This window comes from Acomys minous (assembly GCF_964271855.1).
Source record: "Acomys minous genome assembly, chromosome: 2".
In the NCBI taxonomy this organism is placed as follows: domain Eukaryota; kingdom Metazoa; phylum Chordata; class Mammalia; order Rodentia; family Muridae; genus Acomys; species Acomys minous.
Window position 1 is genome coordinate 130,155,175 of NC_140484.1, and position 26,853 is coordinate 130,182,027.

Below are 26,853 nucleotides of genomic sequence, written 5' to 3' on the forward strand. Positions count from 1 at the left end.
TTTGAATTGGCAGTTTTCTTTGGAATTGCTCAGTCAACGGATGGCTCACGGTCATCTAGTAGAGGCAGCAGGCAGGTCAGCGTATAAATACCTGGTTCTCCAGTAACAAGGGCAGCTTATAGTAGTGTGGGTGTCTGTGGCTAGTAAATATCTATACTATATCTATACCTTCCTTCTGTGTGAGGATCCTTTATCTGTGTAGCCTGAGAAGCCCCTGGCTGCCTAGTGTTGGATAGAGCAGTATCTCATTATCTATTCCTACTCTCTTTAGATGTTTTCTCTGGTGTGGATCTAGGTACTTACCTGCTAATATACCTAGCTCTTCTCCTTGATAATTTAACCTCTATTTTCTTATATATAATTCAAGAAAAAGAGCCCTGAAAAGAAAAAGAAGACAAGTGTAATTATGATGCTTTGGGAGTCAATCAAATTGTGTTGGGGTAGAGACATAGAAAGGAGAGAGAAGAATGCAAAGGAACGGAAAACTCTTTAGGTCTTCCCCTATCCCCGGCATAGTCTGTTAAAGGCTAGCCTTTCAACTGTTGTGGACCAAGAGACCTGGAAAAATTTAAATCTAGAATAATTTCCCCAAATTGGTATTCATCCCAGCCTTTACTTCATTATGTTGAGATTCACTCTGTATGGTTTTTACCAAATAGTTCCCAGCATCTGCTTACATTCTTCCACAGTAGTGAATTGTGCTGCTATTGGTGGTCATTTTCATGGCTGGGAGTTTTGTCTCGGAAAATGAAAATTCACACTTCTATGCCTTCTAACTACTGGCCTCTCACATAAGGAAGCAGGCCTAGACAGTCGAAATATGCTTGTTAAGCAGCCATTAGTTTCAACTTTTCCATTCTGCCTCTAGCCGAAAGTATCATGCAAGGTAGAGAGCAAGATGTTTAGTTCTAGAATTTGAGATCATCCTTATCTTTGCAAAGATTGTTTTACTTAAATTTATTTTTGCATTTCCTCCTCAATTTAGTAATAAAGACACTGATTATATAGCCTTGCTACTACTGTTTGTAGATGAATAACTCAAGGCCATACAGACAATTTTTGATACAATGCAGTTAGAATTCTTGCTTCTAGAAGCAATTCTTGCATTTTTCCCCCCATGGACACTTCTAAAGAAGCTGTTAGCAGTCTCCAAAACTGTTGTTAAGCACCATGTGGCCTGTGTACCTTGAGACTTTTGTCAGCTAGGACAGATTCTATTAAAGCCCAACAATAGGAGTGGGAATACAGCTCAGAGCACTTATTTAGCATGTGTAAGGCCATGGGTTCATTGCAAAACAGCGGAACAAAGCAAAACAAAACACCATCTAGTGTAGATTTCATCCTAAAAATACCAAGTTGTTTTCCAACTTTAGAAGAGAAGGTAAAGACTTTTACCTACAAGCATTTATGGATCACATATAGTTTATAGATTGCTTTAGGCATAAACAAAATACTTATTCTCACTAATGCAAAAACATGGGAAATTCCAACTTCCAGACATGGGTCAGAAAACTCAGTCACTGGATTTTCTCCTTTTGCTCCCTAACATATCCCTCTTCCTATGGCCCTGGCTGTCCTGGAACTCACTTTGTAGACCAGGCTGGCCTCAGACTCAGGGGGTTTTATATCTATATACAAGAGCCCTTGAACATCAGGAGAGTCACAGCTGGAGCTACTGACGTTCTTCTCTGTGCATCCACCTCCCCCAGATGAACATTGACTGTTCTGTGAAGCTTTGTTGCAGTTTTACATTTAGATTTGCATATGTGCTTGTGCATACATAATAGGTGTGTTCTAGGGCTCAAAGGAAAATGTGTTCTTATTGTGGGCTGGTGTCAACAGTTTAGGAAACTCTTTCAGGGAAAAGATTGCCCAATTCCTCTTCCTCCCTTTGTCCCTCAACTCTTCCCTCCCCCTCTTTTTCTCTCTCTTGATTTTTTTTTTTCTAGACAGAGTTTCACTATGCAGTCAGCCTGTAGGCCTTTCTTCTGCCTCTGCCCCTCAGGTGTTGGAATTACAGTATTGAGCCTCTATGCTCAGTTTTAGGTCTTTCTTTTTTTCCTCCTTTTTTTTTTTTTTCCATAAAGATCTATCAGAGCCTGGAACACATCCTCTGACTCACAGGTAGATAAAACAAGGCTTATGGAATTGTTTGCTATGTAACATAGACAGCAAATAGAATCAATATTCAAAGAAGACAGAAAATGTCTTTAAAAAGGTTAAGTATTAGGCTGATAGAATGGCTCAGCAGGTGGAGTTGCTTGCCTGATGACTTGAGTTGTCCTCTGTCCTCCACATGTAGGCTGTATTTCCCTTCCCCCATTGTATAGAGATTCTATCATTTAAAGACTAAAATGTTCCATGTCAAGTTTATCCTGATAATCCTCAGGAGAAAGTGCTTTTCACTAACTAGTCTCTTCAAGATGCTAGAGAGTCTCATTAAAAGTGGGAAGGGTTGGGGCTAGTAGTGCTCAAAGCTCTGTAACCTTGATCATGTGGCAGGTGAATCAATGGTTAAGGTTTTTGTTAACATTAAGTTTTAAGGATTTGGGAGATAAACAAGGCCCACTCCTTTAATCCCAGCACTTAGGAGGCAGAGGCAGGTGGATCTTTGTAAGTTCAAGGGCAACCTGGTCTACAAAGCCAGTCTAGGATAGCCAGGACTCTTCTACACAGAAAAACTGTGTCTCAAACAAACAAACAAACAAACAAACAAATGACAACAACAAAAAAGGAGTTTCCAGTGGAAGTCTGGAGTGGTGGCTCAGACCATTAATCATAGCACCTGGGAAGAAGAGGCAGGCAGATTTCTGAGTTTTACGACAGGCTGTTCTATGTAATGATTTCCAGGACAGCCTGGGCTATATATAGACACCCTATCTCCAGAAACAAACAAAGAAAATCACTCCACTGGGTATGCCTGTGTCCCAAGCACTCAGGAGGCGGATACAGGAGGATTGTGGTGAGTTGAGGTGAGCCTGAGCTACATAGTAAACTCCAGGCCATCCTGGGTTAGAGAGTGAGACATGCCTCAGTAAAACCAAAACACCCCTTCCGTAGTCCAGGGAAGTAGTGGATGTTCTCCTTCAAATATTTATTACGAGTCTTTGGCTCTTAAAATTATGGAGGATGCTACATTCAAGCTAGGAACTCCGGAAACCCAGACATTTATCAGTCTGTGTCTGGAGGCCTATGAATTAGGGCAGCTGATGCTGTAAATCTTTTTCTAATGGCTGAAAGAAGAGAGGACACATCTCTTCCTTTCAGGCTGGCAGGCAGGAAGCAAAACGAGTGAATTCCTCCTTCATTCAGTTTTTGTTTCATACAGGTCCTAAAAGGACCGGACAATGCCTGTCTAGTGCAGAGGGCACTTTGCTGAGTCCACTGATTCAGACGCTAATGTCATCTTGGAAACACCCACAGACGCACCAACAATATAATGTTTAATCTGGAGCAGCCTGTGACCAGTCAGGTTGGCACATGAAATTAATTATCATTTCCTTTCTGGTGCTTAAAAAGTATAGGAATAAATTTCAGCTGTAACTTACTGTATGAGTGACCTAAGGCAAATTAGCTACCTCCCTCACCCTCATTTTCTTCGTCTCTGAAATTAGAATAAATAGTACCTTAGAAGCTGCTTGTGAAGATTGACTGAAGTAAGTTTATGACAGTGGCTGGCACATAATGAGCACTTGCTTAATATTTTTCTTTTTTCCCCTCTGAGTAGTGAGGCATTTCTCTTTGAAATACTGGCAAAAACTAGCTCTGAGAAGTACCTGTCTGTGGTGGTCACTCGCAAAAGCCCATTCTCCATGTTTTCTCCCGCTCAGATACCCACACTCTTTTTCTCTCTTCAAGCCACTTCCTGGGGAGAAAGTCCAAAGTAAGCTGTTACAACTTGCCTTTGGCCCCTCCCTGAGCCCAGTTCATTCCTGTAAGCTGGGAAAAGGAAATGAGTTCGCGTTGTCCAACCCAGGCTAGACTTTTCAAGCAGAACGTCTGCCTAACCTTGGGAAGGAGTAGCCAGTGGGTGTAGCTCTGCATGAAAGGGACCCCTGGGCAAGGTAAGTAGGAAAGCCTTTCTGGTCCACAGCCCAGACTGCAGCTCAAGGGCAGCTCTGAGGGTGAGCAAAGAGGCTACTAGTGTCTGTTCGCTGGTGAAGGGACTAGATCTTGATTTTAAGCCTGTGGAATGGTGGAAAGAGGAAGAGGGGAAGAGAGAGAACTTGGAAGATACCCGAGACATCTTTGTGTTAGCTCCTGGAAAAAGCAGTCGCCTGGGCACAGGAGAAGAGAATAGCTGTTCTCCCACACATCTTTGTTCTTTTGTGAATTTCTTGTGCATTCTGAGTTTTGGTAAAGGGAGCTCTAAAATGTGTATTCCCATTTAATAAGGGATGGAAGATAGAGTCATGTGTTAAAACACTTCAGAGGTGGACAGAAGGTTGAATTTCGGTTTGACTTGTTTTATGTATAGACCTTGAACTCATGTTTCTTTTGCCTTCCTTCTGAGTGCTGGCTTTTACAGTTGTGTTTAATCTATGTTCATTTCTCAACTTCAGGTTTTGCTATTTCAGGTAGTAGAATTCTCTGTTGGGTGGATATAGAACATTCCTGTTAATAATAGGATTAAAAAAATTGTGTGTGTGCTATATTCATGTGTGTGTATAGGTATGCTTACTATGTGTGTACATATGGAGACTGTGGGTATCTTCTTCTGTTGTTCTTCACTCTTTTTATTAAACCAAACAAAACTTTTAAAAAATTTACCTTATTGTGTTTTGTCTGCTTGCTTGTGTGTTTACCAAGTGTATGTCTGTTGAATTCCCTGGGGCTGGGGTTATGGATGGTTGGTCCTCTGCAAGAGCAACAAGTGCTTGGAATGGCTGAGCTGTCTCTCCAGCTCCACCCATCTTATTTTCCAGACAGAGTCTTTCACTGAACCTAGAGCTAGTCAGTAAGCCATATGGATTTCTCTTGTCTTTCACTACCCACTTCTGGGATTACAGGTTTGTGCCCCTATGTCTGGCCTTTACCTGGCTGCTGGAGATCTGAACTCAGGTCCTCATACTTGTGTGGAAAGCTCTTTGTGGAATTAGCATCTCCCCAGCTCCATTATAAGATGTTTAGGTCATCTACCTACTGGAAGCCAATACACCACTTACTCCCAAAGTCAGGACAATCTGAAATGTCTAGATACTGCTAAATGTCATCGTGGGACAAAATCAGCTGTAACTGACCCAGTATTCTCTGTATATAAGTTAACAAGGCTAACTAGAAGATAAAGATAATATTAATATGATCTCCTATAGTATTTACTGTGTGCCAACCACTCTTCGAGGCCTTAATTATAATAGCTGGTTTAATCCACTTCATAATCCAGAGTTAAGTACTATTATCACAGTTTTATATATAAGAAAACAGAGGGAAAGAAAGGATAAATAAATTAATAGGTGCTAGTATTGTAAAAGTATGTTAAGAACTGCTGTAAGTGCCTTACCTGTAAGTTATTTGATTTAATTTTTATATTCAATCTATGAGATGGTTCTGATATCGTTAGAGGTTTATAGATTTTGTTGTATACCTGTTGCTAAGCATTGATAGCACACTGGGGTAAAGGCTTGGTTTCTAAGGCTTCAGTCTTGTTCACCTAAAAGAACTTTTTAGTTTTCAGATTACTTTTCTCTATTTTTTCCTCCCACCAATACCAGGAAGTACCAGTATTATCTCCAGTTTTGGTTTAAGAAACTGAGAAAGAAGCCTGGCGGTGGTGTACATGCTTTTAATCCCAGCACTCTGGATTAGTGCTATCTCCGAGTTCAGGACCAACCTGGTCTTCAGAGGGAGTGTCAGGACACCCGGGCTCCATAGTGAGATGCTTGGTAACTGCTTGAGCTGGCTTGCATTCGCTGTGCATCTTGTCATTTTAGGACTGACCCTTAGCTGAACTGGGTAGTAAGGAGACAAAGAAATACTGAACCCTGCCCCTGTTTGTGTTGGAAGGAGAGCTGAGAGAAGCTACTTCTGGTTTGTAATCTGGGATTTATTGGTAAAATTTCCACATCTAACTGATTTGTGCTGGCTGTGGGACACAAGTTACAATTATGTTATAATTGGAGTGGTTTTTTTTTTTAATATCCTGCTTCAGCACAGAGACAATTTTGTTATACAAAGACTTTTGTGTGCAGTAGTTGGCCCTATTTGTGAAGATACTGAAATCTCAGTAAGCATTTGGGAAAGAAAGTGATCGACAGAGGGTGATTTAGTCAAGATTATGTAGCAATTAGGAAGTAGTTTGGGACAAGTTGTCATTTTTTTTCCTGTCCTCGGGCCCTGAATTCTTTATAAACCACAAGCTGCTTGCTATATGTATGTTTGTCATGCCTAGCTCTAAATGACTTTATGCTGTTGGCTTAGTTTTCCTTTAACAAAAATGATAAACAGTGGTTCTTTTCTCTTTTTCCATTTTTTGTTTGCTCATAAATAATGTCCTCTTAGTACATTCTCCGACCACAGAATAAATATCTCTGAAGGACCAGGGAAGCTGTGTTGTTCCTGCCAACTCAGAGCTGGAAGTCATGTTACAGCTACTGTTCTTGACAACTACTTCCTATTTCAGTGGTGACATAGTGGTCAAAGCACCCCAGCTAAAACAGAAAGTCAGTTTATAGGGAAGAAAGCTTTTTAAAAAAGATTCACTGTGTACTTTTGGCTGGCCTGGAACTTGTGTGATGACCAGACTGGCCTCTAACTCACAAAAATCTGCCTGCCTCTACCTTCTGAGTGCTGTGAAGACACTCACCCTCACACCTGAGTAAACTTTTTTGCTGGTAAGGGGGATGTGGTCAGGACTGATTGTGTGAATGCATACGCTTTAAAGCTTTCTTACCCTTCATAGAAAGTTGGAAAAGCTGCTTGTTTTCTCTAACTTATGCGGAAGAGCCACAAAGCTACTTAAATAAAGTGAGATGTTTTTATCTTTCAGTTTCAGTGTTTTTGGTTATTAATGCTAGTGACAAGAGATGCCTGTCAAGAGAAAGAAGTGTCTTATGTAATTTGTATGTAAAGTATCTCATGTAGCCCAGGGTAGCCTCAACTCACTAGACCAGGATAACCTTGAGCTTCTGATCCTCCTGTCTTTATTTCCCAAACACTGATATTTCTTTTTGTTTCTCTTTAAAACAGATTTATTTATTTATTTTTCAGATTTATTTATTTATACAGTATTCAGTCTGTATGTGAGCAGAGGGCACCAGATGGCTATGAACCACCATGTGGTTGCTGGGAATTGAACTCAGGACCTTTGGAAGAACAGCTAGTGTTCTTAACCTCTGAGCCATCTCTCCAGCCCTGCTGATATTTCAAGAATAGTCATCACGTTTGGTTTTGTGCAGTTCTGAGGATGGGGCCTAGGATTTCATGAATCTAGGCAAGCACTTTACCAATTGAGTCACACCCCCAGCTTCTAATGGCTTTAGTAAGATAAAATTTGCACACCATAAACTTTGCCTAAATTATAACCAATTGAGTGTTATTTTAGTTTATTCAGAGTTGTTCATACAACCAGTGCTGCCATCTAGTTTTAGAATATTTGGCCGTCTTATGAGAAACCTATTACTGTTCATTCTTAATCTTTCATGTTCCCATTGTCCTAGACTTAAGCAATTATTAATTTACTATTTTGTTTGTGCATATTTGATTGACCTACGTTGGCCATTGCCTGAAAGTGAAGCCATGCACCATGTAGTGTGTGTGTTCGAGGGGCACTTATGTAGGTGCATGTGTGGAGGCCAGATGATGCCAGCCATCCTTTATTGCTCTCTGCTCTATTCCTTTGAGACAAGGTCTCTTACTAAGCCTAGAGCTACCCTTTTTTTTGTTTGTTGTTTGTTTTGTTTTTTGTTTTTGGCTAGGCTGCTGGTCATCAAGTTTCAGCAATCTTTCTTCATTTCCCCCTCCAGTGCTGAGTTATAGGTTTATGTAACCACACCTGGCTCTTTCTAGGCCTTCATTGTATTGTTCGCATTATAAACATTATTAGTTATTTATCCCCATTTGATAGACTAAAATGTGCAGATCAGAGAAACATAACCACATCAGAGTCAAGAATCAAAAGTGGATTCAACTTCCAAGTCTATTCCTTGTTTTATATTTTACTTCCTTTTGGCAAAGAAATCTTTTCCTCTGTTGCTCTGTTCTTCTTTTGAAAAAAGGTCTTTACCTTATGGGCCGTATGGGTCCTCTTTAAGGAAGGATAAAGTTTGTTCTTGTTGGCAGTTCTAACTTATCTCCACAGCCTGAACATTTCTGAACACCGGAGGAGACAATTGGTCTAAAACTAATTTAGTCACTGAGTATTTGGACACTCAAAGGACTGGACCAACACGGGGACAAGGACCTTCAGAATTGCAGAGCCATGTTCTAGCCTTGAAGGAAAATCTGGGGTCATTAAGCTTTGTACCTAATAGGTGAATCCTTTTTCCTTTGAAATGGGAGAACCATTTGCTAAGTTCTTCCTCACCAAATGCCAAAAGAAACTATCTAGTAAACATCACCAAAAACTAGCTTAGAAGATACTTTGACTCAGTTGGAGCTTTATGGCCTTCTCCTTTCTTCTGTATAATCCCAGCATTTAGTCAGTACCAGATATATAAGCTTATCATCTTTATGAAAGGATTTTTCAGCTGGGTGTGGTGATGTGCACATTTAGTCCCAGCACTCGGGAGGCCGAGGCAGGCGGATCTCTGTGAGTTTGAGGCCAGTCTGGTCTACAAAGAGAGTTCTAGTACAGCCAGGGTTACACAGAGAAACCCTGTCTCCGGGCGGGGGGTTGTTGGGGGCAGGGGAAAGGAAAAAAAAGATTTTTCTTGGTATCCCTTAATCTCTATCTAGCATAAAGGGAATATGCAGTGGTTCTCAACTTCCTAATGGTGTAGCCCTTTAATCCAGCTCCTCATGTTGTGGTACCCCCCCCCCAATCATAAAATTATTTTCATTGCTACTTCGTAACTGTAACCTTGCTGCTATTATGAATTGTAATGTAAATATCCTTGTTTTCCAATGATCTTAGGTGATCCCTGTGAAAGGGTCCTTTGACCCTGATCTACAGGTTGAGAAATGCTGGAGCAAGGGCCTTAGAGTCTGGCCTCAGCTTGACTCTTAGCTTTATTATGTGGCTGTGTGATCTTGGAGTAATGGCTCATTCACCATCCCACAGCAGCTACTGTGCTGCAGATCCTCATCGTTTTATTTTTTATCAAACTTTTCTTTTGAAATTATCACCGACTCATTTGAACCTCAGTACTCTGAGGAGAACATTCTGAGGGGAAGGAGATACTTGAAAAAGCCTTTCTGCTTTTGGTAGTCAGCGTTAATGCCCAATTCCCTACGTGTGCTGAAGTACTTTCTGCTTTCTTTGTGTTTTTGGGATTGATTCTGCACGCACATGTTGCCTCTGATTAACTGGCTGCTCCTTCATTGTACTCAATACAGGCACTGAATCTAGCAGATACTTAGGAAGGCTGATGGGGCTTGTGGAGAGAACAATTTTTGGGTAGTAAAGCTGCTGTAGTGATGAATCTGTTGCTTTCGTTTGAGGTCCATGCTTGTCGCTAACTGAGCTGTGTGAAGCTTTGAAGTGCAGGAACGTGCTCAGGCCCTAGACACACAGGATCTAAGGTCTGTCTTGTGCCAGAGCTCTTTTTGAGAGTACATATTCACACTGTTCTCTGCCCTTTAAAATTCTAAATGCATCCTTAATATTTTTTCTTATACTTTCATACTAAAACAAAACAAAACAATAACAAAACCCAAAACAAACAACAAAAACCAAAACCAAATTCCTGGCCATGAGCATATGGGTATTTAAAGCTGCAAATAACAGGCATGTCACTCTATCAAAATGTCTGTCCACTAGTCAGGCATGGTGGCACACTAGGGAGGCAGAGGCAGGCAGATCACTGTGAGTTCTCACTGTGAGTTTGAGGCCAGCCTGGTCTACAAAGCGAGTTCAGGACAGCCAAGGCTACACAGAGAAACCCTGTCTCAAAAAACCAAAAAAAAAAAACCAAAAAACCAAAAAAAAAAAAAAAAAAAAAAAAAAAAGAAGTCTGTTCATTTGCCTGAAGCCCCACATTCTATCACCGTGGGACACCTGAAAGCCGGTCTACCGTTCTGTCTGTTGGCAGAGGCTCTTAGGTGAAGAGGGAATGTAGACTTTCTCAGTGACTTAGTTTGACTTGTTCTGGTATGGGAAAAGGAAGCAATCTAGGCTGGGTTTCTTGCAGGATGGTGGAAGTGTCTGAGAAGGGAGAGGGAACTCACTTTAGTGAGTACCGGTTAGCCCACTTCTTCCAACCATAGCAGCATGTTGAGCCTTTCCGACTTGGGCATCCGCTCCTTCAGGCCCTGGACTTTTCCATCCTAAGTTGGAATTTTGGCGCTTCTGTGCCTAATCAGTGGTATTTTGTGATTATAGCCGTGACTAGTAAAGAATGGACTGTTCACGTTTCTATTTCCACTCAAGGGTTTTGTTGTTTGTTTGTTTCATTTTGTTTTTTGAGACAGTCTCATTCCTGGCTGGCCTCAAACTCACAGAGATCCACCTGCCTCTGCCTCGAGAGTGATGGGACTAAAGTTAGCACCACCAGGACTGGCCTCCTAGTCAAGGTTTTTTGTTTTTGTTTTTGTTGTTGTTGTTTTGTAAAATTTGAGATCATAAAACTTCTGTTTCCACAGGAATGGGGTCAAGGTGTTTATCTTTACCTATTTGGCTCTGTTGCAATTCATTCTAAGGGACAAGAAAATGTTCCTTACTCAAGATGGCTGCCTAGTGGTATTTGAAACTAAGGAGGAGTAAAAGCTTGTTTTCAATAGTTGGGAAGTAGCACAGAAATCTATATAACATGATGGAGCAGATTCTGTTTCAAGTTGTGGTATTTATTAGGGTTCTAGTCTTTGTCAGGTGTTAAGTTTTCTGTGTCTCATTTGTCACATTTGTAAGATGAAGGTAATAGGACAAGTGTGTGTGTGTGTGTGTGTGTGTGTGTGTGTGTGTGTGTACATTTGCATGAATAAATGGGCATGCGAGTGTGGAGGTCACAGGTAGCTGTTTGAGTCTTCTTCAGTTGCTATCTTTCTTAAAGAGACAGGGTCTCTCACCGAAAGTAGAATTCATCAATCTGGCTAGACTGGTTGGCCAGTGAGCTCCAGGGACCTACCTGTCTCTATCCCTTACCAGCTTCTAGTGCTGTGATTTCAGATACATATATGGTGCTGCTTCTGTGTTTCATGTGAGTGCTAGGTATCTGAACTTGCGCAGCATGCACTTTACTAAGTCATGTTCCTGGCCCCTAAAGGTGATTTTTTAAATTTTAATTTAAAAACTTGTGTTCATTTATTATTTGTGTGTGTGTGTGTGTGTGTGCGCGCGCACGTGCATGTGCATGGAGGGGAGAGTATGGCGTGTATTTCATGTTATGAGTATAGGTATTTCTGAGGCACAGGCAGTGACCTAGGTTTTACTGGCCTAATATGCCTACAGCACATGTATAGAACGTGAGGACCTAAGTGATAGAGTAACGGATGCTAAGTTTCGTCTAGAGGTAGAGACAGGAGCATCTGTCCTTGTAAGGTTACATTTCTCGCATTGTGGCTGTTGCAATGGAGATGAAGCTGTGGTACCAATTCTAGAATCTAGTGAGCTGAAGTAGCTGCAGTAGTTTCTTCATTAGACTAGTTATTTTTCAGCTTCGCTTTGTGCTTTTTCCTGAAAGTTTAGTCTCGACCCTTTCTCCCTTCATTTCCATAATTTGTGATTCATTTTCTACTTAGTCATCTAGGCCTACCACTTAACCAAAGAATCCTTGGCTTTGGCCTCTGGGACATATCTGACATGTTGTCTGGTTTTGTCATAAAAGTTTTATTGGATTACAGCTACATTGTTCATTTATATATTGTCTGTGGCTACCTTTATTCAAAGAAGGTAGAGTTGAGTAGTTGAGACAGAGATGATGTAATCTGCAAAGCCTTAAATATTTGGCCTTTTGCAAAAATTCCTAGCTCCCACTTTAATCGATTATATTTGTCTCTTAACAGAATAGCTTGCTTTATCTAACAGTGAGTGTTTGGGCAGTGTGGAAGTTTTAGCTTGACTTCCAATTTTTTCAGAGCAAAATCTGGCCCTGAATTGTAATGACTACTTTTAGCATGGGAAGTTGGTAGTATGCTACTGTTTTCTTATAACCTGAGTAATATGTTATATACATACATTTATATGCATAAATATTGTGAACATCATTTAAAACATAGGTGTTAATGTTTATTTTCTGAATGTTTTGTTTAAAGGACTTATTGGGAATATAAAAATGATAAAGTATGTTTATTAGTTCTTTCATAGCTGCTCATAGCTTCTGTAATCTAATGGTAATAAGAGGAATTCGCTTATGTTTAGGGACCAGTGGCTACAAACAATAATAATGACAATAATAAGTGTGGAACCAGTGGCTAATAAGGAATGGGTATTTCTACTAAGAATAGCTTTTTGTCATGATTTTTATGTATTTTGCTGCTTTAGACTAGAAGTATTTGTTCCTGTATGAAGTAGAAAACCTAACAGTAATTTAAGATGTAAAAATTAAATTTCTGTACTCAAGGAGGAAGGTGGTTGATGGCTGCGATGGCCTCAAATACAACCTGCTCAGTTTGTATAATATTACTGTACTTATATTTTCAGGGCTTACCATTTGATATTAGAAAACCAGTTGATGTGCTCTTCCCTAGGAGGACTATTTCTTCTGTTCACAGCATCAGTCGATAGGGTAGAGTTTTATGTAGTAAAAGTGGAGTCAAAGATGGAGCAGATCTTTGCCTTAGTAGCCTTGTGAATTGCGTATGAAACATTTCCTACAGCCTCATTCAGCCCTTGCCTCTCAGCTGGAGGCTCTGTGTTGGTAGGTTGTGAAGCCTTTAAGGCTGGCTGGTCACTAGGGGCAGGCTTACAGTTTATAGCCTGGCCCTGGTTTCAGCCTCCTGACCCTCTTGCCAGCGCCTCTTCAGCACATCCTACCACAAGGCCTCGTGATCCTTGTCTGCTGCTGCAGTGTGACTAGTCTCTGCTTCCATTCCTCTTGCGTCCGGAAAATGCGAGTTAAAATAAATCCTTTCTCCTCTAAGTTGTCTCTTGTCAGGTATTTGGTAGCAGCAGGGACAACAGTAGCTACCATAGTAACCGAAAGAGCAAACAGGCCATTTATTGCAGTAGAGAGATAACTGCAAGAGAAAGAGACTTTGGACTTGGTATGCCTGATGGCACAGCTTTGTCTCCAGTCCTCACAATTATTTGCTGCTGGGGAGTAAGAACTAGGTCTTACGATCTTTGCATAAAAAGTACTGTATCTTGTATGTAGAACATAAATAGTCTCATCATTCAGTCACCACTCAAGAATGAATGACCAGACTTATTTCTTAAACAGAAGTCATGCTCTTCTCTTTGGGGCCCTATAGGAAACCTCAGTACCGTTGTCTATGAAAATTCTTCCTCTTCATTAATACTGGGAGGTCAGCTTTCCTTCACTGTCACATACCTGAGATAAATCCTAAAGAGAAAAGTTTGTCTTGGCTTATAGTTTCGAAGCTTTGTTCCTTTTGGGCCTTTGGTGAGGCAGCGTATCATGTCAGGGAGTGGATTGTAGAGGAGGAAGAGTGGGCTGGACCCCATCATCTCTCATGCCACTAAAATCTCCTGCTAGGCCCTACTACCTGTTAAGGTGTCACCACTTCCCAACAGCACCAAGCTGAGGACCAGGCCTTTAACACATGGACCTTTGGGTAAGTTCTAGATCCAAAGTGTGGTGAACACTCAGCCCAAACGCCACCTCTTCCATGAGGCTTTCCCTCACTTTCCAGATATAATTTGTGTTTACCTTCTCTCTTGTTCTTGGCTTTGTTGCAAGTATATTTTGATCTATGTGACCTCGTGACTTGCTGATGCCAAATAGATTTTACTTTTTTTTCATTTGTTTGCTTGTTTGTTTTATACAGAATTTCTTTTGTTTTTGTTTTTTTTTGTTTTTTGAGACAGGGTTTCTCTGTGTAGCCTTGGCTGTCTTGGACTCGCTTTATAGATCAGGCTGGCCTCTAATTCACAGAGATCCTCCTGTCTCTGCCTCCTGAGTGCTGGGATTAAAGGCATGCGCCACCACACTGGCTTCAGGATTTCTTGAATCTGTACTGTATAGCCCAGGATGTCTTTGATGGTACTCCTGCCTCCACCTCCCATGAGTTGGGGTTAGGGTTGTGTGCCATCATAGCCTCCTGATTGCTGGGATGATAGGCATGTGCCACCATACAAGGTTTTATAATATAGTTTTAAAATTGGTGGTGAGTTTGGTCTACAGAGCAAGTCCAGGACAGCTAAGGCTGTTACAAAGAAACTCTGTCTCAAAAAACCAAAATAAAATAAAATTGGTAGTATGATGAGTTTAGCTTATTTGTTTCTTGGTCTTGTGCTTCTATACTCCTTAAAATGTTTTGAAATCTATTATTCTTATTTTCTTATTTATTTATTTATTTATTTATTTAATACTCTTCCTCATTTCAGAAAGTGTCCTTAGTAGGCTTTCCATCTTATTACTTCAAGAAAGAATGGCACATTACATGGTTATTTTATACCAAAATTGCCATTGTTGACTTCTCATATATTTAGTTGTGGTATCAGAAGATTATAATTTCCATTCAGCAAATGTTTAAAATCGTTCGTGGTTGCAAAGGAAAACCAATTCAAACCCTGCAGCTATTCCAGTCATAGTAGGCAGTTAAGTACATAAACAGTTAGGTTGAAAGCGGTAGTCTCTAAACAAACCCAGTTTTATTAGCTTTTATAATAGAGTGAACAAGTGGTACATGTTCATTTGTCTGCATAGGCCAGATGTGTGACCTAAAAGGGCCTAGTTAGGTCTAAGAAGACTCCATAGACAAAACATTGCTGTCCAAGGCCCACAGCTTATAAGGATAATTTGTCAATTATTTACTTTGTAAATTAAAGGGCTACATAATAAATGTAAAAAGTTACTGCACACAACTACTGACTCATGTAGATTTCAGTAAGTCATACGTTACCTTGATTTAATTTCTGCTTTCAAATATAAAGCCTCATCTTTAAAGTCCCTCCTCCTACCTCATTCAGTTCTGCCTTTTTTTCCTTCCCTTCTTATTGTTTGCTTTAGAGGCAAGATGTCACTCTGTATCCCTGACTGGCCTCAGACTCCCAGTGTTTCCCCTATCTGCGTATCCTGACTGAGTGCTAGAGTTGTAGGTGTGCACCACCACACCTGGCATCCCTTTTCTTTTTTCTTTTTTCTTTTTTCTTTTTTTAATTTTTCTTTTTTTCTTTTTAAAATTAATTTATTCATATTATATCTCAGTTGTTAGCCCATCCCTTGTATCCTCCCATTCCTCCCTTCCTCCCACTTCCCCCCTACTCCCCTCCCCTATGTCTGTGTCTGAGGGGGACCTCCTCCCCCTGTATATGCTCATAGGGTATCAAGTCTCTCCTTGGTGACCTATTATCCTTCCTCTGAGTGCCCCCAGGCATCTCCATCCAAGGGACATGGTCAAATATGGGGCACCAGAGTTTGTGTGAAAGTCAGATCTCCTTCTCCACTCAACAGTGGAGAATGTCCTGTCCATCGGCTAAAAATATGGAACGCTTCATGAATTCTGGCATCCCTTTTCATCCTTGATCATAAGCCTAGTCTTCAGTAGTTAATAGAACTGTTGGCCTCCTATCAGCATGCCTCCCTGCTTCAGTTCCCGTGTGTCATCAGAGGGAGCTGAGGGTTTGTTTTAGGGTCAAGAAAGATTTTAGTTTTTTCTTATTTTTAAAAACGTAATTAAAATTAAATACATAATTTCCTCCCCTTTCTTCCTACCCTTTATGGGAAGGTATATCAGTACTGAAAGTGAGGGGGGCAAAGTGGAGGGGGTGACAGTGACATTTGATTGCATGTGCTAGTTATCTACAAAATAGGGTGAAAGTGGGAGGGAGGGAGGAACAGGAGGATACAAGTGATGGGATAACAATTGAATTGTAATCTGAATAAATTAATTAAAAAATAAAATAATTTTTAAAATGCTATAACTGCTGAGCCATCTCTCCAGTTGTGTGTGTGTGTGTGTGTGTGTGTGTGTGTGTGTGTGTGTGTGTGAGAGAGAGAGAGAGAGAGAGAGAGAGAGAGAGAGAGAGAGAGAGAGAGAGAGAGAGATTGATTTCATATATCATGGTGTGTATGTGGACACCAGAGAAAAACATGTAGGAAGGAGTTGGTTCTATTTACTCTGTGTCCCAAAGATGGAACCCCGGTCAGTCTTGCCCACTAGTGACTTTACCTTTACCTGCTGATCACCTTACTGGTCCCAGTTGTTGTTGTTGTTCTCCTCTTCCTCCTCCTCCTCCCTCTCCCCCTCCTCCTCCACCTCCCTTCCTCCTCCTCCTTTTTTTTTTGGTTTTTCGAGACAGGTTTCTCTGTGGACTCACTTGTAGACCAGTCTGGCCTCGAACTCACAGAGGTCTGCCTGCCTCTGCCTCCTAAGTGCTGGGATTACAGGTGTGCACCACCACCGACCGCCTGGCCAGTTCTTTTTTTAATGCAGACATTTCCATCTCCTTTCCCAAATACTCTTAAGTACTCAGGACCTGGGAAGGGTGAATAACAAAAGAGCTGAGTCCTTTCTGTATAGAGCTCTTCCCCTGTGGTTAGAGAGTTTGTGCACACTGAGTGTAGGTGCAGACATCTGTCAGGGAAGATGGCTGCATGTGGTACAAGTCAGGTTTCATGCTGGTCACCCACACTCTGGAGTTAGTATAAGACTGGCAATTATTTGTAGTAACAAAACAAATAAGAAGACTAAGAAGAAACACAGGCTTAGGAGTCAGACCTATATACATGGTAATGTCATTTACTGGATGTGTGACCCTGGAAAATCACTGTATTTTCTTACCCACTGCTTCCTGTCTTATACCTGGTCTGCTGTGCTGCTTTCAAGCAGTCTCTTTAGAATGTGTTATTTTGTCTTAGACACCCATCTAAATTAGTAGTCTTCCACTTTCTGTTGCCCCTAGCTCTAAAGATTGTTAGTTGTGATCTTGCCCATATTCCTTTCCATTGACCACAGATCTTTAAAAAAAAAAATGTTAGTTTTTGTCATTCTGTTTTTCCAGAGCCCTTCTGTTGTTGAAACTTTGGAGCAGAACCTAAACATATGAGCAGGTGAGATGGCACCAAGCCTGACAACCTGATTTGAGCCCTAGGATGCATATGATAGAAGGAGAAAACTGATCTATCTCCACATACATACCATAGCACACATGTGCCACCCACACACCATGCCAGATAAAGACATATAAATAATTTAAAAATTTTTTAAATTCATTAATTATGACCTGGAAGATAAAATCTGCACAGCTTGACTCCAGTCATGTTCCTCAAAGGCAAGGGATGAGTTTGGTGAATGTGGTGAGTGATGAGAGATAATGTATCCTGGGAATATTTGGAAATATGTGAAGGAACATTTTTATCATTTCAGTCCTCAGGAGGCACCATTTATTAAGAGGGGACAGAGCAGAGTTAGTTAGGTTTTTGTTTGTTTGTTTTGGAGACGAGGTTTCTCTGTGTAGCCTTGGCTGTCTTGGAGTCCCTTGGTAGAGCAGCCTGGCCTTGAACTCACTGAGATCCACCTGCCTCTGCCTCTCTGAGTGCTGGGATTGCAGGTGTGCGCCACTGTGCCTGACCAGAGTTAGTTTTTTAATATGTTGTCCAGCTCCGGTTCTGTCATAGTGACTGGTGTCTAGCAGGGGCTGAATAAATGCTGAGGTAGTCAGGAGTGGTGGTGCACACCTTTAATCCCAGCACTCAGGGAGGCAGAGGCAGGAGGATCTCTGTGAGTTTGAGGCCAGACTGGTCTACAAAGTGAGTCTAGGACAGCCAGGACTACAAGAGAAACCCTGTCTTCAAAATAAACAAACAAAAAATCTGTGGTCACATTCTCCTAGTACCCCAATTCTGACACCCCTGAATTGGTGTAAGGATTACTTCATAAGGCTGTGAAATAGATACAGGTTTGTAAAGTACCGAGTCACATACAATAAATAACCCTTAAATGGTAGTGCTGCTGAACTTTCTTTGTCCAAAGGAGAGGGTGGCTGGTGTGAGGGCCACCTAGTATTTTTCATGGGGCACCTTTTAGAGAGTCAGCAGAAGAGATGCCTCCCCTCCCCTCCATTCTAATCTGAATGAATCTTGAATCTGATTGAGGAGGTCTAGGAAAGACTCCCTCAATACCCGGCTGCAAAACTAAGGTACAGAGGGCGTGTGGTTTTCTTATTGACCTTAGGGCTCAAGAGGTCTCCGCCAGGCTCTGGGACAGCTTTTCTCAACCTGTGGGTCACGACCCCTCGGGGTTGTTGAAGACCCTTTCACAGGTCCTAAGACCATTGGAAATATCAGATATTTACACTATGATTCAAAACAGTAGCAAAATTACAGTTATGAAGTAGCAGTGAAAGTAATGTTATGATTTGTCGGGGGTGGGGGGGTGGGGTGTCACCACAACATGAGGAACTGTGTTAAAGGGTCGCATCGGTAGAAAGGTTGAGAACCACTACTCTGAAAAGCCTGCCTGCCACCTCTTACCTCTTGTTGAAGCCAGGGTTGTGAAAACAGCAGAGACACCCACAACATTGGGAATGTAGTTGTTTCCCGCCCCTCAGTGCCTGTTCCGAAAGAAGGGGGCGGGGTCAGCGCTATCCCCGCCTCCTTCCCCTCCCTTTCTCTGTTCACTGAGCTGCTGTGTCTTTGCTGCCGCCCTACGAGGGCCTGAGTGTGCTGCGCCTCGGGAGCTGGGTGGCTGCGCTGCTGAGCCCAGCCGAATCCAGCCTGTCGGGCTGGTTCAGCCCAGGCTTTGTCCCAACTGCTGAGCAGGGAGAGGTGCGGTGCGGCTCTGCGACAGATACACAAGATCATCAGAGATGCTGGGCCCGTCACCCCACGCCAGGTAATGCTGGCCTTTCCTGGGCCTGACACAGCTAGGCTGACCTAAGGGGGTGACTTGCTGCCTTCCGGAGAAGGGAGTGGGAAGAGCATTGCATTCTATTTACCTTAGGGGCGCTTAATGAGGGAAGGGCCGGAGGGTGAGGGTGGAATCTTGAGATAAGCCCACTCAGGGCTAGGCCTGTGCTGGAATTAGATCTCTGGCTAGGGAAGATTATGAAGGGGAAGCTGGATTTTTGGGGAACTGCATGCCTCAGGGGCCCCACTCCTTTGTAAGCACGCTTCTGTTTGGTGGCGGGGTGATGCTTTTCTGTGCCTTGGTTTAGCTACGGTCTTACTGGGACCAGGGGTGCTGTTCTCTGGTTGGAGACCTAGTGTAGACTAGGCAGTCTCTGTGAGCCTCAGTTCCCTTATTTGAAGAGAAGGATTTAACATTCTGTTTGTAACTGTGGCTTTCCAAGGCTGTCAAATTATCTTGGGAAGGTGAGCTAGATAGAGACTGAGGAGCCAGCCTTCTGTATGCATCCTGCTGGTCTGTTTAGAACCAGTGACTTCAGGACAAGACAGGCTGGAAATGCTGATGCTTCTGTTGGGGGTAGGTGTAGGTGTGTTGAGTATAGGAAGGTGGGGTTGAGGTGAAAGCATGCTAATATTTTCTCTGAACTGGCCAGTTCTTTGATACTTAGACCACTGCTATAAACCAGCTAGTCTTCTGGAGCACCGCTATTGATCTGCTAAGTAAACGACAGACCCTGAGACTGTATAATGTCTCAATCACTCTACTTCCTTCCTTTATTATCTGGCACCACAAAGTAGAAATACTAACCTATGTTGGTTATGTTGGACCTTCTTTCTCATCTCGGTTTCAGAGGAGCTATGCATTTCCTCTGGCAAGCCTTCCTCTTCCTTTTTTTCTTTCTCCTCCTGCTGGTCATTTTTTCCTTGCCTGCCCCCTCACCTGTTTCCCTACCTCACCATTTTCCTTTCTTCCTTTCCCTGTCCTCATACATCCCACTTTCTTGTCTCTTTCCCCTCCATAACCCACGTCTTTCTTTCTTTCCTTCTTTCTTTCTTTCTTTCTTTCTTTCTTTCTTTCTTTTTTTCTCTTTTTTTGTTTTCTTCCCTGGATCCTATTCCTCTTGTTTAGGCTCTTGTTCTTTTCTCTGTCTCTCTTTCTCTCTGTCTGTCTCTCTCTCCCCCCTCATTTTTGATTGTGCTTTCCCATAGGTAGTAGTTGTTGGTTTGTAGGGGCCTTTGCTGTGATGTTTGTAAGGGCCAAACATCTAGCTTGTTTTTGACCTAAACTCGTATTTTCTCCAAGTGCTGGGCTCTCTCTTGACTACCCTTAAGCTGTATTTTGGGGCTTCCTGATAAGTAGTTTTTCTTCCTGGATGTATTTCCCCATCTTTATCCCTTGAGAGCCAAGGTAAAACATGGGCAGAAGGGAACAAGCATGATAGGAAGCTAAGAGCTTGAAGGCTTGAGCTGGAGAACAAGTTTGAATACAGCTAGAGACCTTACTGAGAGTCCCTCATTGAGGTGAGGGGCTGAAGAGAAAGCACTGTGGAATGAAGAGAAGGTAAAATCTTGGGGCAAGAGAGTGTTCTTTTGAAGAAGAAGGTGGCTTTTGTATGAAGATAGAGGTTATTTGTGGCTAAGGGTAGCTGTGGAGGGAAAGACTATGTAGGGTGTCTAAAGGTATTTAAAGGATTTGTAACCATAGAGGTTAATTCTTTACCCCTCCTGATGGTAGGCTCTTTGAAGTGGTTTATTTTTGCTCTGTCTTTTTTTTTCCTCCCCATGAGCAATGTCTGTTGATACTCACTTTCTAGAATATGGTGTGTGTGTGTGTGTGTGTGTGTGTGTGTGTGTGTGTGTGTGTGTATACCCATCCATTATGACATGTTCTCTCTAGCTGGTAAGGGCACCTGCCACCAAGCATGATGACCCATAGCATAGGTTCTCTATGGTGGAAGGAGATATCAGCTCCTACATGTTGTCTGGGTAAGTGAGCCAGTGTCTGGATGTGTTCACCACTATCCAAGCACACACATACATAAATAGATGTAGTTTCAAAAATAAATATTCTCTCGGTCATCTATTCTGTGTTAGTTATGGCGTTGGTTGCTATGTACTGGTGCCTTTAAAAGAGGGAGTTGGATTCATTTGCTGTGTTCAGATGCAGGTCAAGGGTGTGGACCCTCATGTGGTAGTGTAGAGGGAAGCTCAGGGAGCTATGATGATGCAGTAGAGGAAGACTAAGGGTCAACAAATCAGTGACAGGGCTGGACTGGAAACTCAAATCTTCCTCAATTGTGGTATGAATTTGCTTAGACCACGTTATCTTGTGACATTATGCGCATGTTGTATATAAAGAGTTTTCTTGTTTTTTTCTGTCTTTGGGACTAGAGTGTAGACATTACTGAGATAGAAAACAAATTTACATGTAGTAGGTTATTACAGCATGGCCAAACAAATTCTCAGTGCCTTGGAAGGAAGCAGACTTTGTCCCTGTTCATTTCTGGCTCCAGGCCATTTAGGTGACTCACTGCTGAACACCCTCTCTGAGTTATTTGATCCCTTTTTCTTCTCTGTTTTCTTAAATTCAATTTCTGGAACAAGATAGAGTCCAGAGACCAGATAGGCTAGGTGTTTACTTCACTGACCTCCGATAGGAATATAACACTCTGTGGGGCTGGTGAGGATTCAGTGTGGCAATGAATACATCAACACACTGTGTGCAGTGATGTACCCATATACTTATTATTGTTTGTGGACACATTCTTAAAACACTAAGAAAATGCTTAGATGCTATAGCCCAGAAGCCCAAGGACGCAACTGAGCAGTCTAAAATTTGAGTCTCAATTCTTGGTGAATAAAAGAAAAAGAGGGCATAGGCAGAAAAGGCTTTTAGGATTGACAATTGAGCTCCATGCTCAATATGAAGGTCAACTGGAAATCAAGTGTTTTATTCAGGTCAGAGAGGTGGTAGGAGGCCAGTATAAAAGATTATATTTTGGAGACTGTGACCAATAGGCAAATAGAGGAAGTAGTAAATAGCATCAAGTCTTTGTTTTAGTAGTTACTGATTACCTTCTTGTTTATCTAAATTTCATATATAAATGAAAGATATTTATATTTATATTGAAAAGTTTATTATAAGGCTTAAAAGTAATTTTATTTAAAAAAAAAAAAGAGCCTGGAGAGATGATGGCTCAGTGACTTGCATTGGCTGCCCTTCCGTAAGACCCAGGTTCAGTTCCCAGCACTCACATGGCAGCTCACAACTATCTGTAACTCCATTTGCAGGGGATCTGGCATCCAAACATAGACATACATGTAGGCAAAATACCAATGCACATAAAAATTAATTAATTAAAAAAATAAAGAAGTGACACAGTTGATACTTAATAGCTACACTTACTCTTATCCTGGAAAAATAAACTCTAAAGTCAACCTCTCAAGAAAGTCTTTCTTTACTGATAGGGCCTCTTTTCTGGATTTATGTAGCACCTCTCTGCACTCTTGCTGTTGTATTGTTATGTGGATTTTGTGTCTTTTCCTCCTGTTAGTCTGTGCATTCATCTGAGAGCAGACTCAGGGTCTGCTAAACATAAAAGTCAGTTGAGTGCCTTTTTAGTAACTTCATATATGTTAGTAAATAAGACGTATTTAGTTGCTGTTGTTTATTAAGGAGATGTATAATAAATGAGTATAATTAAAATTTGTGATAGTTGCTGTGATAATTAAGAGTACCTCTTTGATCATGTTCAGTCCAACAGTCTGTGAGACAACTGCATCTGCCACTCTTACCAGTACCTGTACCTGCAGCCTAACAGGAGTGTAGGTAGAGGTGACTGTCAGATAAGAGAGCTGTCTGATGAAGAGGTAAAAACTTGGTGTCATCAACAGTAAGGCCTTCGGGCTGGGTGAGGTCATCTTGGGGAGAGCGTGTGGTATGAGTAAAGGGCTCTGGAGCCTTGGATGTGGGAAAGGTACTGAAGGAAGAGTGTACAGAGGGGGGAAGGGAAGGCGAAGAGAGAGACGGGAAAGAGGATCTCAGAAAGGAGAAAGTAAGTATTTAAAAGGACTGAGGATAATGATACTGACTGCTGATGAGAAATTGAACATGGTAAGGACAGAAAGGTGACGGTTAGATTTTTCAAGACGGAAATGATTGTCAATCTTGACAAGAATACTTTTGGTGAAATAGGAAGGACACCACTTGGCACAGAGGGGAAGCTAGTAGAGATAGTGCTTAAATATTAATGGATAAGTCTTGTGGGAAGCTCTGCTTCTGAGGGCAAGCAAAGACAAAGTGGTGTTTGGAAGAGGATGTTGGTTTCAGAGGAGAGTATGTGCACACATGTAAGCTACTATAGTGTTTGTATATTATTCCAATATTCCTTGGGTCAGGAATCATTTAGTTATGCTACATCAGTTTCTAAACCCCTTGGTTTTGCCTTTAAGATACATTTACTTTTTTTTTTTTTTTTTTGGTTTTTCAGGCAGGGTTTCTCTATGTAGCCCTGGCTGTCCTAGAACTCACTCTGTATACTGTAGGCCAGGCTGGCCTCGAACTTTGACCTCTGCCTGCCTCTGCCTCCTGAGTGCTGGGATTTAAGGTGTGAGCCACCCCTACCTAGCCACATTTACCTTTGAACTACTGTCTACCTGCTGCCAGTCTTCTATGTAGCTGTGAGTTCTGACCTTGTTTTTTGTAACTTCTTAATGTTTTCTCCTCTGTTGCTCGAGTGGCCTGTCTAAAAGATAAATCAGATCACTGCTTTAAAATCCAGTGCTTTTGCCAGGCAGTGGTGGTGCACTCCTTTAATCCCAGCACTCTGGAGGCAGAGGCAGGTGGATCGATGTGAGCTTGAGTCCAGCCCGGTCTACAAAGCAACTCCTTAACCCTCTAGGTCATCTCTCTGGGTTTGGGTAATTTTGAGAGACAACTAGGCAAGGAGAGAAGTCAAGATGAGGATTATAGAGTCTGGTAAGTTAGTTTATTGGAGCTCAGAGTGAAGTTTCAGAATTTAAGTAGAAATTCTTGAACTAGTTAGCTATTATGTTTAGAGTGTATATGATTCACTTATAAATTGAATTTGTATATATTTGGTGATCAGACCCTGAGTGTGATCACGTGGGTATGGGTTAACTTGGACTTGAGGTTTAAAAAAGAAAAATGGAGTGGCCAGGTGTTGACAGGGTCATCACTGTGACTGCTGAAGTCATTCATCTACAGTGATAACTTTCAATAGGGGTGAAGAGGCAGACAAATCAGGGACTGAGTGACAGTGACTAGGGAATGAGTAGTAAGTGCAAGGCAGTGTCATAGCAGCCAGCAGAGGTGACTCACAGAAACCATTCTCTCACCAGATGGAGGTAAAGAAATGGTTTGCAAATAGCACTGGAAATTAAGGGTAAAGTCTGTAGGATGAGTGTGAAAGAAAAGACAGCTTCCTGGTGGGTTTTTTTTTTTTTTTTTTTTTTTTTTGCCAGAGGTATGGGACCTGCACCTAGAGAAGTTTCTTCAGGTGATAGGCAGGTTTCTTTTAAGACTAATATGCCAAAGGGAGCTAGTCAATGACAAATGGCAAGTTCCAACAAAAATAGTAGAAGGGTTTGAATTAGGAGAGGTGTGTTAAGAAAAGGAAGGGGTGTGTGTGTGGTCTAAGTACATAAGTACAGGGCAAGAGTAAGTGAATTTTAAGTCTTTGTTGTTTTGTTCCCTGGTTTATTGAGAGAGCGTTTCTCTCTGTAGCCCAGGCTGGCCTGGATCTTGATCTGTAGACCAGGCTGGCCTTGAACTGAGAATTCACCTGCCTCTGTCCCCTGAATGCTGGGCTTACAGGTGAACACCACCATGGCCCAGTGAATTTTAAGTCTTTTCTTTTGCATCTCCACCATTTCCACACCTTTGTTGCATCTCATTTCTCTTAACATTAGAAAGCCTCTCAACATAGCTCTCTGTCTCATTCGATCTCAAATTATAACTAATATTAAAGAATACTTTTAGGAGAATAAGCTTTGATCCCAGCACTTGGGGAGGTAGAGACAGGTAGATCTCTGTGAGTTCAAGGCCAGCCTGGTCTACAAATCGAGTCTAGGACAGCCAGGGCTGTCACACAAAACCAAAACTGAGAGAGAGGGGGGGGGGAATGAATATCAAAATAATCAAGAAGTTAATTGTACCCCTTTCAATATTTAAGTTAGTAAATTATATACCCTGATAGGTTTTAAATTCCTTTAAAACGAAGGTTTGGAATTGTCTGACTTTTGAGTCTTCCAGTTTCTGTGTTTTCCGCCAAGCCAAATTGGCTTAGAAAGTGGGTTCTTGCTCATTTCCTGAGGTATTCCATGTCTCTGCTGGGTAGAGGCCATGGAGACATAGAAAGTAATCATAGCTCTGTCCCTTGAGTTATTCCTTGCCTAGTGACCACAAGAAGTGAAGGTGAAAATTTGACATTGCTTCATGGAGGTATGTCTACAATGCAGTTAAGTTTTGAAGGAAGGCAGTAAGTAAGAGGCTTCTTCAAAGGTTTCTTAGAGGAAGGGAGTCCAAATGGACCTTGAGGAATGAACAGGAGTTTGCTAAGCAGACACACTGAGGCATATTAGGCAGATAGAACAGTGTATGTAAAGGTAGGGACATGAAAGCTGATGGGATGGTGGGTTTAGGGGAAGAAATGAAAATTCTTTGGACATCTTTTTGTGTTAAGCGCATGCTAGGTACTGTCTCTTTTAAAAGCTTTTGTGTTTTTTAATTCTTATGATAACTCTAAAGTAGGTTTGTATTTTACATAAGAGTCAGCAGAGCATGAGAAATTAAAGTAGCTTTGAACCACCTACAGTTTTCTTCCCAGCTACCCCAGCAGTGGCTTTCTTGTTGCTATACTAGAGCAAGTGGCTGGCTGGAGGCCGCATAGTGGGAGTGCCTTTGACGCATTAGAAGGACATCTCTCAGCAAATTCAAGGCTGCAGAATTCCAGGTTCCTGCCAAAGCAAACCTCTTGGCACGATGTAATTAAAGATCAGATTCTAATAACCAGGCACCAAGGGCATACAGTACTCCTCAGGCCTGAGTGTTGGCCATGCCAGTTTGCAGCTGCTTTGGGTTGTTCAAAGTTAGAAATGTAGTTCGTATGTGAAATAGTTGTTTTGCTTCCCCTATCCCTCCTTCGTTTTATTGACTAATTTATTGTAAACTCCTAACAATTTTCCTTCCTTCCTTCCTTCCTTCCTTCCTTCCTTCCTTCCTTCCTTTTTACAGTGCTCTGAACTGAATTTGTCACTTGCATAGTAGTCTACCACTGAACTATATCTCTGTCACCCTTCTTCTTTTCTCTCTTTTATTTTAAATAATGATCTGAGGGACTATCTAGGAAGTGCATTAGAGGACAGGTGAGATGTCAGAGGGGAATGGCACTTATTAAGCCTGAGTTTAACCCCCTAGGACCCACATGGTGAAAGAGACACTCCCCTATGCATTCTCTTCTGACATCCGCTTGCATACACTGCATGAGCATGTGAACACATGCACTAAAGAGACAAGTAAACGTAATAAAGATTTTTTTTTAGATTTATTTATTATGTATACAATGTTGTGTCTGCATGTACACCTGCACATCAGAAGAGGACACCAGATCTCATTATAGATGGTTGTGAGCCACCATGTGGTTGCTGGGAATTGAACTCAGGACCTCTGGAAGAGCAGCCAGTGCTCCCAACCTCTGAGCCATCTCTCCAGCCCAAGATTTTTACAAGTTAAGTAAATTAGAGGTTGTATAGTTTATTCCTTTGCTTC

At 41.7% G+C, this 26,853-nt stretch overlaps 1 protein-coding gene across 6 annotated transcripts in view; it reads left to right on the top strand.

Moving 5' to 3' along the window:
* Nucleotides 1–26,853, top strand: part of PAK1 (p21 (RAC1) activated kinase 1) — a 105,406-nt gene that overhangs the window by 25,279 nt on the left and 53,274 nt on the right. For 2 of the 6 annotated variants that reach the window (XM_084768223.1, XM_084768225.1), the window contains exon 1: nucleotides 18,846–19,050. The exons of 3 other annotated variants lie outside the window; for them this stretch is intronic. The gene's annotated coding sequence lies outside the window, so the exon portion shown is untranslated. Of the gene's footprint in view, nucleotides 1–18,845; nucleotides 19,051–26,853 lie in introns of those variants that run through there. One more of the 6 variants, XM_084768226.1, reaches the window with a different exon arrangement.